We start from the raw sequence: 13929 nt of genomic DNA on the forward strand, positions 1-13929 counted from the left end.
CATTATATTACACTTTAATATAGATATTGGATTCAAACACTTGTGCTAAACTAATAAATTTAAATCTTCGATCTATTGAATCTACTTTCTATTTGCACTATAAACGCAAATCAGGCTTTTACATTCGCGTTTATTTACAAAAATTCGATACCTTTACGATCAAAATATTTTTTTTATTTTACATTCAACCTCCCTTATTGCTTTAATTTATAGACTACTAGAGGTCCGCCCCGGCTTCGCCCGTGGTACATATTTCGCAATAAAAGGTAGCCTATGTCCTTTCTCGGGTATCAAAATATCTCCATTCCAAATTTCATTCAAATTGGTTCAGTAGTTTAGGCGTGATTGAGTAACAGACAGACAGACAGAGTTACTTTCGCATTTATAATATTAGTATGGATAGACCCTAAAACTACATACCTACCATGTAGGTATAATTCCCTGCAAGGAAGATATTCTCTAAAATGATAACATAGGTAAGTAATAATATGTGATATTCATGGAATAAATAAAATCGTATTGTCCTAAATGTGAATCATCTCGCCATACACATTTGCGAAACAAAATGCACTGTGGCCATCTCTACTCGTAAAGAATAAAGCCTATGTTATCCAGAAAAGACGTACCACAGTTTCCACTTAAAATAATTGTTCAATAGTTCCTGTAGTTACAGTTAAATCATAACAAACAAGTAACAAACGATCAAAACTTTCTCCTCATATAAATATTGATTTTTACAAGTGACATGTCAATTTTATCTCGAAAGCTATGTCTTGACAAGCCCTTAGGCTCTACAGAAATAATAGACAGTAGTGAAGTGCTCCAACTTAAACGTAAACAGACAAGAAACAAGCTACAGATAAGCGACAATTGGATTGCGAGAGATGTTAAAATAGTGATGCTCTGAATAATTAAAAAAAAACATGAAATGATTAAAATTTTAACTCTACAATTACGAAATAGAGCCGTTATAGAACGGAAAAGTACCTACCATACCTATAGTGATAACTAAACTAATATTATGACGGACTAATTAATTTTCATTTTACATTCATATGTTACATATTAAACATAAACCTGATGTTCTGAGGTGACTCTAAACTTAAACAGTCAGGTTATCGTCGGAATATAGATGTAAATGAAATAAAAAAATAATAATTGAACACAACTGTTTATTATAAAAGAAAATTCTCTTTGGTATATGCAGTACATGAAAAGAAAATGTAATTGCTCAAAATACAAACAAGTTACTTTTGCATAGCTCTATCATAGTCGTATGTTATTATCGTTGCTTTATTGACGTGCCTATCCATTCTGTTCACAATCACAGTTCAAAACAATCTCCTTTAAATATACACACAAACTATCTTAAACTTCAAACTATCGATACTCCCGTACATCACTAGTCCAAAGGGTTCTGTATACAGTACTTCACCTGTTATTTATGATCGCTTATCTGTGACACTGCACAGTGGCTCTGGTGGCGAAATATGTAAATGCTCAACTTGTCTACACTTCAATTGTTTTGTTAAAAAAGTTACAATGCAAAAAATGTATGTGAAAACAAAAATTTACCATAGTTCATGATCCATTTTCATTATGCATTTTGTCTATAGGTAATCCTTGTAATAAACCTAGATTAAGCCAAATGTATGTAAAACGTGCAACATAAATACAAATGTAACTGTGTAAAACATATGTTTTTTAAATAAATATATATTTGTTAAAAAAACTTACGTTGTAAAAAAATATGTAGGTACTAAAATAAACATCTAGGTACCGTAGTTTATGATCAATATTTTGTCTGTGAAAGCTTTTCATGGAATATTTTAATCGTGAATCGTGATTACGTAAAAACTGTTTCATAACATTTTGATAGTATGAATTTATGTTATAATTAACAAGATGTAAGTAATTCGATCAATAAGGTTCAAACTTTTTAAAAGCTCAATTGCTCTACAATTCGCTGCCCTAGCGAAAAACTACGTAATCAAAATGCATAATGAAGTGTAAAATCATACTAATGTAGTGTTTAACAATAATAATCCTAATTAGAAATAGCTTTATTCAATAAATTAATCAAAAACATACATACAATAGCAATACAAATGCTGCAATGTATAGGAAATATAATTTGCCGTAGGCTTTTGTCCTTTTATAAATGGTCCATCGACACTACCTTAACTTATTACAGAATCAGACAAAAAACAATTTTCATACCTACTGCATTTTGTGCACACACCTTTAATTTTTCATACGCACAAAACTTTGGCAAATGAAAAGCGCATAAATCAGACTGAAGGTTGCACGTAACATAAGCACTAAGGTGGTTACCCATTAACCCGAATGCACTGCCCAAACATTGCCTCTAATAGACCACTTGAGATTCGCTTGCCCAATTCAACGCTACTTATTTATTGTACTGACAATTGCGGAAGTGTGTTTAGGCAATTTCCATTTAGAATAATGAAAAAACAATACATCTTGTTTGATGAAAAAGGTGATAATAAGTTCATTTGATTCACTTTATAAAATTGAATTTTAAATGTAAAGTTTCAACTTTACTTTTCACATTCAAAGGTACTAAAGATCAAAACACCTTGTACCTATTTGATCGCTCTATCCTTGCTGCTCAAAAGATAATTTTTAGTCCAATAATATTCTTAGTTTTGGCGTTCACTCTACTAAAATTATAGAACTTTATCACAATAAAAAGGATTGTAACATTGAAACGATTTACGGAGCATTAGAATTAACGTGATAAGTTTAAAAATAAATCGTGTTTTGAAAACACATAGGTCGTTGTAATTAACTACCAAAACACCGTTAATTATGTCGTGTAAAATAAATGTCATTAAATATTACAATTTATCTAAACCTACAATAGGATACTTACCACTGTAACCACCTTATCAAAACCTACAGTTTAAATGCTATTTTTGTCACCCTTTATTTCTATTAATCTCTAAAACCACTTCTCTCACCGCCTGTACGTTGATTCTTTTGGCAACTGGAGTGGTCTGGGCCAGTACTTGTGAGTTTTTCCGTCGCACTTACATTGTCGTTATCGTAAATCATTCGAAACGAAACCGACCATAATTATTAGCCTTCCATTTGCTGCTCGCAATAAAAATTTGAGTGCCCTAATTGAATTGTATTGCTATTTTCAAGTTTTATATTGTTCAATACCTATCTAGTTAAAATAAACTATTATCTATTAAAATATATGCATGTTTTACGACTTACAATTAGTTCTAGCATTACATATAATATCAATTGACGTCATTACCTCATCAAGGATGTAAATGGAGACTAACAAAATCATCTTATTTACGAAAGCGGTTTGGTGAAAACATACTTCCTTATCCGTTACTGCGACTTAGACGGAAACAATAGATAGATAAAAATCTATCTATGTATTGTTACTAGTACTATAAAGCTCTATTGATTTATAATATTATATGCTATAAGAATAAATGGTATGGGACAAACACAAACAAATACAAGACTAAATGCTCCAGTAAATACTGCTAATTCTTATGATCAAATAAAATATGTGTAAAAAATAATAATATTCAAAAATCGATTATAGGTGTATAATTTTTCTGTAGGTACCATAACTTTTCATCCCTTATGTTTAATCTATTTTAACTATCAAAAACTCAACCACAGACTAATAATAATATACTATGTATACAAACTCAACTATTACCAACTACATCTTACAAACATCGACACCAATTCACAACGCAACATATTTAATTTACCCTCTCCACTTATATTACCCACGCGAAAAGACGCGAAAGAGCAAAATGACGCAGCAAAGACTCAAAGCTAAAGAAAGCTCAAATTGATTCGTACGTGCCACAGTACAATAAAGAGCAAACGGGAAAGATGGCTAATCAAAAGAGATTCAATAGGCGGAAACCGACTGGAATTATGGAGGGAAAAAAGTGGAAATAATTCGTTAATCCCGTAATTGGAGCCCGCTACCGAACCGGAAAACAAATTTCCTATTATTTTAAATAGGGCTGTGATGTGTTTTGGTTGGGACATACGTATTTTTATTTAAAAGTTTTAGGTTATAAAATTTGAAGATTCAAGATGGATGATTTATTAATGAAGCATTTTGAAATTACTATTGGAAGGTACTTTAAGCGAAATGTGAAAATTTTTGTGTTTAATATGTTTTTAGCGCATCTACCTACTTTATAAAGTGTTAATTCATGCTCTACATTTGATATTTTCCGTCATTCATTACAATTATTTGCTCCATAAAATGAATAAGGTACTTATATTCCCAAGCGTTTCCATTATTACACTAAAACAATATCATCAATTCATAGTTTTAGTATGTTAAAAAAGCTTTTTAAAATTTAAACCTGCACACGATCAATTTTATTACACCTTGTTACATATAAATCTAATCTGATTTATTTAATAGCAATAAAATACCCCAGAGTGGCAGCCCTAGCATAAGAATGGAAAGTCGAGCAAAAGTGTAGGTAGATAATTATTATTAGAGCGGCGACTCATTAGGGTCGATTGTCCCCGTCCCCAACACCTGATCGCTTATTATTGACTATTGGCACTTTTTATGTACGGTAAGATTTCTTTTTTAAATATTTATTGTGGCTGGAGATAATTTTACTTAATAATGAAATAATTTTACCTTAAATTTTTTATTTTATACGATTCCATTGTTTAATAAGAGTGTTTCTAAAATATTCTTTTACGATTCTGTTTTCGTTTGAATTAATAAACGTATATACATTAACAAAAATCGGCATGTACATTGTACATAATATATCATACTTATAATAGTTAGCTATAAGCCTATCTGATACTCAGTAAGTTCATTTAAAAATTTCGTTATGAAGGAAAACATCACAATAATTAGAATTATAGCTCTTCATATATATTCTAGACTCTACCTCTGTAAAATTTAATTACGTGATGTATATGGTATCTGAATTGAATACCAACGTCTAGCGTACGAAGCTTTATGACTGACGACAATAATACCAAGTTCATTCAACGCGTGTAAAAAAGACGTTATAGAACAAGTAATTATAATATTTTTAATAAAAAAAGTCATTTTATTTCAAACACCCTGTATACCAGAGTAAGTGCTGAAATGTGATTGGTCAGGCTTTTTATTTGGTCCTCTGAACTAGTTGTACGTGCGCCGAAGTTGCTCTTGCGGTCAAGTTACATTCATTGACTTCCGATGAGGGACGGTTTGAATTATTTTGCTAAAACGCGTATTATTTTTATCTGTTAAATGTGTTTTATTCAATATTAATAGTTCATACCTATTATTTCATAATTAAATAGTAATTTTTCAAGATTCATTAATTATATGTGATATTTCATAATTTGGAGTTTCACCCACAGACCAAACTGCTGGCAAATTCATGTATTATATACCTAGTGTTATTCTGATGCATAATCTATATTACTGTTTAGTTGCATCCGAATCCGTCAAGTAGTTTTTGGGAAAAAGAGTAACAAACAACTATCAGAAACTTTCGCATGAGCTTTGATGAGCTTTGGAGTAAATAGTAGAGGCAAAACATATAATTACTTACATAATATTTATGTTGGAATTTGAACAAGTCTTAAATATTCCCGTTTAAGAAATATAATCGTGTTATCTAGTATTAATAGTCATTAATCATTATGTTATATGTGGTATTATCAACGAATCTTCGCGTGTGTAAATTCACAGCTTTAATTGCCACCCAATGTACCGCAATACAAATATTATACTATTATATATTATGTACCTTAGAACATTATGTAACATTAGAACATTAAACCCATCATTATAAAATGTAATCAAAACCAAACTAATGCTCAAATCAATCAATCATCAATCATGATTGTTTGGTAAATGCACGTCGGTACAAAAACAAATAATTGAATGTACCTACGTGAAATTGACTTTTTAATTGCATCTATTACAAAAACGAATCGCATCTGCAGCAATCATGTAATGTACCTTTTATCCACACACAAGTTATATATTGTTGGCTTTAAATAGGTACTTACCTATTACATTAAAGAGTTTGAAATGCATAAAATTAAAATGCTCTTAATTCAGTAGCTCCTAGTTAAATTACAAAAAAAGTATTGGAAATAATCAGCATATGAAATTCCAAGAATAATCAGACATTGAATTAATAGATACTAAGATTGAATATATGTACCTACTTAAATTAACTATATATCTTTTTCTCTACTAAATCTCCCTGAAAATTGTTCATAAAAATTTTCATATTCCTATTCTAAAACTACCAATTCACCCAATATTCACCCAGATTATTCTAAGAACTATAACGAATATCATCTATTAACACAAATCCACATTTCCCCTACCACACTAATTTTAAACAGACCACATAGGCACAATAGTTTAAAATACATTAAAGTCTCAACAAATATACAATTACATGAAATATAAACAAAAAGCGACCCAAATCCACTGTGATTTTTAATCGTATGTGTATATCAACGTCTACGAGTTTACAATATTGTCTTGAAGATATTTAATTGCCGTATTGTGGACTTGAAATAATAAACAAGTTGTTCCTCAGTTTGTTCGCCGGTTCTATTGTATACTTTTCGATGTAAATGTGAGGTTAATATTTTTTAATGAGGTGTGATTATGTACCTACTATGATAAACTTGAATATGTGAGGATTGTTTGTCTGTTCTTCTGATATATAATCGGATTTTGGTGAAATTTGGGACACAGTGCTCGGGTTTAGCATACAGGTGTTACAGTTACGTAAGTTACTGAAGGCACGGGCTGAAATACCTAATAAATACCTTCGTTTTAGTGAAATTGAAAAAAAATCCGGCTATGAACAACAGACTCTAAAAACTATACTCTACATTTGGATATGTGAAGCCTTTCGCTCTTTCACACATAGAGCATAAGCTCTATACGGACCTTGCATATTTTGACAGCTGTATATGCTTATCATGTTATGCTGCTGCCAATTTTTGTTCTATAATAATATGTGAGCGAACAAATCCACACTCTAAACCTAGTTCTAATATATATTATAAAGGCGAAAGTTTGTAAGGATGTATGGATGTATGGATGTTTGTTACTCTTTCACGTAAAAACTACTGAACCGATTACAATGAAATTTAGCACACATATAGAGGGTAACTTGGATTAACACATAGGATAGTTTTTATCCCGGAAATCCCACGGGAACGGGAACTATGCGGGTTTTCCTTTGCAAACGCGGGCGAAGCCGCGGGCGGAAATCTAGTACATATTCCATAAACACGCTATATTTCGCCAGCTATCAACCAACGCGCGAAAATACGTTCTAAAGTATAATTTTTTAATGACTCGCGCCTAATTACACACAGCCACAATGCTCAGTTCATTAAAAATGGTCCACTGGTTTATGGCAGCCATCAAACAATAAACCAGCGACGCACACACGCAAGAACAAATAAATAAACACGCACGTGTTGTAAAATCGCTTTTTATTTGGCAGTGGCGATCGCCTGGCATTCTTAGAGATGAGAGAGATTACGAATTTGCTTCATTCTGCGTCTTTGTTCAATCTAAAGCGTAAATAATAAAGTGTAACTTCGTTCCTATGCAGTACACGATTTTTCCCTTGCCGCTTGTAGCTTGGTTTATAAATTATAAAGAACTAGAGGTCCGCCCCGGCTTCGCCCGTGGTACATATTTCGCAATAAAAGGTAGCCTATGTCCTTTCTCGGGTAGGTATCAAAATATCTCCATACCAAATTTCATGCAAATTGGTTCAGTAGTTTAGGCGTGATTGAGTAACAGACAGACAGACAGAGTTACTTTCGCATTTATAATATTAGTATGGATGTTTCACCACGGCTCTGCTTATTAAAAATCATTGTTATTTTAGCACGCTCGTCTAGTTTTGAATGCTCCATGAAAGAGGACCCTGTCATCACTTATTATCCACCAATATTCTAAAATCTAAGTTATAACTATTGTAGGCTTTCTAACGGGTAGTTTCTGAATGCTGAAATGCTGACTAAATATTGCTTCCTGAAACGTTATTCAAATCAATTCTCAATTGAAAAACCAGTATTTAGTGTTCTGCAAAAAAACGATACTTATTTCATTCTCCATCCAAACTTCCATCAATAATATATACTTACCTACTTATCTCATTATCTAGAGCTGTTTTGGTTCTAACTCGCAAAAAACTAAAGTGCTCAAATTTTTTATTAGACATTATTTGCGGTAAAATTGTAAAACAGATGTAGTGTATAAGTAAACAAAATAATCATTTCACTCCGACGTGACGATAAAAAATTGGATTGTTCCGCTTTGATCTCATTACGAATAACAGGAAAATTAAGGAGCAAATTACATCAAATGTTTTATTAAACATAAATTGTCTTTATGTACCTACTATCAAATGAAGCAAAAATGTTATATTTTTAAAGTGAGGAAATAATTTCCTCATAATACACAAAGCCGTTTAGAACACTATTTTTCTTTTAAAAGTTAATGTAGTTATAACTAAACAAACATAGTGTTACTACTCTTCCCATTGCAGCTTCCAATTCCAGAAAATGTGAAAATGTTGTTTGTTATCGTAGTATGTCAATGTCAATGAAACTCTCCTTCATATTTTCATCCATACACATACTCAATATTAATACAAATTTATGTAATATATGAACAGGTCATGAAATTTAGAGTTATTCTAATCCACATAAGAGTTCTAACACACGAACGGCAAGTTGTGAACGGCAGAGGCTACTTCTGCCGTCGCCACATGTCGACGGAAGTCGGCGGCACGTCGGCGGCAGCAGTTAAGGTGATGAATTAATTTTTCTAACATTTACGGCCCTTTTTAAACCTTCGTAATTTTTATATTATTAAAGTTGTCGTGATGAAAATTCTTGACAAGAAAGTTCAATAGTAACACAATACGTCTACCGTTTTAGAAACATGATTCCATGATATTTTCTCGATAGAAAAAAAATACAAAGTTCTCATTGTTATTTTTTTATAATCTATGGCATCTTCAAAATAACAAACGTAAAGTTACGACTTTTTGGATATTAACTATAAAATATACAACCTATACGTCTACCGATTTAGAATTTTAAAATATGCGATGGTTTTGAAATAAACAAGAAATACTTGAAATTAGCGCGCGACCAGCCAATATAGCGAGAGCCGCCCTGTACCTTCCTACCCCGATCGCTGCACGAGTCATTCCCGCTACGGCCGTCACACGGGGAACTTGTGTCGCTCGCGCAATCGTAAAAAAGGGTGACAACACGATAAGACAAAATGAGACAAATGGGGACAATAAAGAAAATAAGAAGAAGAAACATAAAGGTTGGAGGAAAAAGAATGCTTACAATTGGAACAAATTAATGAAGTAAGTTGGTTTTATTTTAAATTTGATGATAATTGTATTTTTATTATTGTATAGACGATGTTTGATATGTACCCTTGTTTTAAGTACATAACGAATGTGTAAGATTTTTTCATTTATAGTATAGATAATCTTTTCAGAAATCCGGAATCCAGAAGGAAATTAAACCCACTGATTGTTTACAATGTGAACCCACTCCTTCGTAAGTACCTTTATTCAGTCAAAAATGTATGTTATCAACGCTCTACTGGTTTTATTGCATGATTCCATTTTTGGCAAAAAGCAACAAAGTGCAAAGAAATAAAAAATCATGGTGAACTTAGTGGAAGTATGGTGGATGTAATATGGAACAGGAGCTCATTGGAGTAGTATTATATTTAAAAAAAATACGAAAAAATTTCAAGAATTACATTTCTTAGTAGGTGGTAGATAAATACATATGTTGTATAAAGAATTTGATGTTGATATTTATTTCATTTATACTTACTACACCTGTGCGGGAAATTGCTTAGTACTAAAACAGGTTTATATTTATTTATTTATTTAAATACTTTATTGTACTGCCAACAAAAAACTTACAAAAAGGAAACTTATACTAAAAGAAGACACAGCACAGATGGCGGCCTTATCACTTATAAGTGATTTCTTCCAGGCAACCAACTGAAGATGGGATAACATAATAGAAAAAAGGAGGTTTATATTCATATTTACATAGTAATGTGAGTTTTCATTTCGAAAAATTTTGTGTAAGTATATTAAATTGAGTTCCTGGGTGATCTGGAAACACAATTGGGCCCGGAAGATGGCGCTGCAGTCACTTCTCCTAATCACATGAACCGATTTGGATGAATATTTGTGTGCACATTTCATTGTTGTGGGATGATTGGTTGATTCGTTTTCACATTAGCTAATATTATGTATTTTTGTTGTAAACTTAATTTAATGTTTATAATACATTATTATTGGTATAAATAAGCCAGTGTTCGTCTCACATTGCTGTACCTGCCTACCTACCCTACCAGGGCCTAACTTTGTTCTGGCTATTTTATTTTGATTATTTGTAATGAATAATTACAATTATAATAGAGTGCAAAAAATAAATACATGCGTCAATATATTTTGTGTTTTTTTTTAATATAAACAATTTTTTTATTTAAAAAAAAATATCATTCCGACCCCGGCTTTGCCCGCGTGGAATTAGGTTATATCGTGAATCCTGTTTTATCCCACAAAAGTGTTCAGTTCGGATAAAAAGTATCCTATGTGTAAATCCAAGCAATTAGCTATATTTTATCAAAATTGGTAATGTAGTCTTGACGTGATTAAGTAACAACTAACAAAAAAATATACAAATTAACATCCAAAGTTTCGCATCAGTTTTACTGTATTAGTGATATCTTCCACTCTTGACTTTGACTGAGAAGAATTAGGGTTTATAACTTCTTTCAGAAATAGTACCTTTCATTTCTGGGCATGATGTAATATCTACGTCAGCATCAAATTCTATCTAAATCAATTCAGTAGTCCGCGTTATTGAGTACCATTTCATTTTTTCAGAGTAACAATATTTTTTGTTATTTTAAAGATTATTTATAACCTGTATTATTTTGTAATAAAGTAAACATTACGAAATAATAATAATTATTAATAATGTCTAAGTAGTTGTTGGAAAGAAGATTATTTGTTTATAAGCAAGAAAATAAAACCAATAAATCAACAATTGAATAAATGTATAACAATATTATAACTATATGACGACTCCATACATGTTTGTCCCGAGTCGGCCAGCGGCAGGGCGGCGAGTTTGCAAGAATGACTTCGCGCACACCCGCGTTCGCGATAGCGAGCTATTAGACTCCGCCCGCCAAGCAGTGGATTTTTTTTTGTGTATCGTCTTAATATGTCGACGGCTGCCGTCGTCTGTTAGAACGCTTGGTTAATACGAATAATCACTAGCTAATCCGGGAAAAAGTGCAGCGCAAATACGAGACACAAATAAAAAGACACAAGTCGAACATAACACGCAAACTATTACAAATAGCGATGATTATAAAGTTTATGTTCGCTTTAAACATTAATTATTCGTACTCGATGCGTTTGCGTAACACCAGTTAATTAGGGTTTATTATTATCGATTATTCCATGACGACATAGAGCAACATGCTTAAAATATCTGGAAAGAGTTTAATCAACATAATGCCTGGAACAATATACAATTCATGGTAGGTACAGTTATACTTATGTATATTCTGTAATATTTTCACTTTTATTTTAAGGGCCGATTTTTCAATTCTTGGATAAAACTTATCCGTCCAATAAAGTATTACACGATAACAAGACACGATAATATTAAAATGTCACGTAAACTGTCAAATACGGGCAATTAGAATACGTTTTTAAAATGGTACATTATTCGACGAATAAGTTTTATCCAAGCATTGAAAAATCGGCCCTAAGAAGCATGATATCGATGTTGGATATAATTTTGGCTGTAAAAAAAGAACAATACAGATCTTCATTTACGCTGGTGTTTTGCGTATAGCTCTATAGTAGAGAAAAATAATCCCTCGTTTTTCTGTTATTTAATGTAGATATTATTAGTTATTAAAAAAAATTAAAAACTATCTAGAAAAAGTATCTTTCAACCTTTGGCTTTTTACATAAACATTTCGATTAAAGAAGAATCGCGTTATTTTTTATCCCGTTACCTAATACAATGAAACAATTGCTTTCATTATTCAGCAATCTTTGAACTAAACACAAACAGTCAAAAGATAATCTCAAAAACTCAGGATAGTCACTGGCCAGAAAAACATTTTCAATTTTTTTCTCACAATTGAACGTCTCAATCAGTAATGGTCAATTAGACGCATTTCGTTCAGGAATCAATTAGCCAGCCTCAAATATAACCGCATGTAAAACAACGCACGTGCGAGGCATATAAAAATAACTAGACATCATGATTGCTCCTTTGCTTTGGGACAGTTACTGGCGCGTTGAAATATTCTAATTACGACAGTTCTATGACTTTTATATGACTAAATTTTGCTATAATAGGTCAACGTTGTTATTATATGTATAGACTATAGCCTATAGGTATTCAATTCGATAAGAAATACACTGTACTAAAATAAGTCACAGGTACGTTTAAGTTTAAAACAAAAATCCATATACAAAGTTAAAAAAAAATGCACTATAATAGCCTCGAGTATTACAGGATCTTCTCAATACTGATTACAGTTGAATCCTTTACAGCTCACACAAGTATGTTGTAATTGAAAATTCTCAACATTCCTTCCTGAATATGAACAAAAATCAATGATGCAATAGTATTTCATAGATGATAGAGCAACTTGAAGATGTTTCAAAAACATTTATTGTTCGTCTTAATACTTGACTTATTTTAGAAGTATTTGGAATGTTCGGTTGTAAATAATTCCTTTCTTTCACTCTTATAATCCAGTAGATTCAAGAAAAAGTTTCTTCAGAGCCGGCTAGAAACTCTGCTATGTTTTAAATTAATATTTCAGGACAGTAATAGCAAAGTGCGTTCGAACACTTCCGAGCGAGTAGGCCGAGGGGTAGCATATCAAAGTTTACGCTTACAACGTTAATGTAGTCACATCAGTGTTTATGTACCTACTGATTATTAACTTCTTTTATTTCTTACGTAAAACTTGTTAGGAAATTATAGTTTATGTAAATTGTAGAGATTTGTATATTTTAGTTACTGTTTAGAGAGGATTCTAGTACCTATACATAATACACTATAATATTGCAGAAAATTTTATATTTTTTCTGATTTACATTCTTATGTAAATCAGAAAAAATATGTATGTAATTGTACCTATTAATATTAAAAACAAGTTTAAAGATAAACCTCTCGAACTATTTAGCTATTGTAATGTACTGCCAATAAGACAAATGTTTCAAAAGATTTTTCTCATAGAACAATTTCATAACATAAACTTTCAAAATCCCATTTCGCATCAGTTTGCTACCAGACAAATAACTAATAATAAATTAATTATTCCTAAAGTACACAATCTTTATGGGAAGCGTACGGCTAATTTCTTATTACCCACTATACTTAATTCTATGCCACAAAAAGTCAAGAAGGATGTTAATATTAAAAACTACAAAATAATATACAAAAGATATTTTCTCGAATTAATTAAAACAATAAAATAAACATAAAAAACAACATTGTAATGAACACCCTGTATTTGTATGTCATGAATAGATAAGGAACCGGTTTATGTAGTCACATCTTTTGTCTTCCTTGCGAATAACAAACGGTGTTTATGCGACTGTGAGCGTTGCTACAAACCTCGTAAGGTTTCGCATCGCAAAATTGTTTTAAATAAATGTGAATTTTTGTTTTCTAATAAATAAATGTCATATTTTAACTCTTCCATTTTAATGTGAAAAAGTTGCTCATGAATTATTTCATGGTAAGTAGGTACCTTATTTTCTATTAGGTATAAAATCCATTTAAATTATCATTTCAGGAATA

This window comes from Colias eurytheme, chromosome 23 (assembly GCF_061535395.1).
Source record: "Colias eurytheme isolate Ceu_HAF_F1 chromosome 23, ilColEury1 Martin Lab GWU primary, whole genome shotgun sequence".
Taxonomy (NCBI): Eukaryota; Metazoa; Arthropoda; class Insecta; order Lepidoptera; family Pieridae; genus Colias; species Colias eurytheme.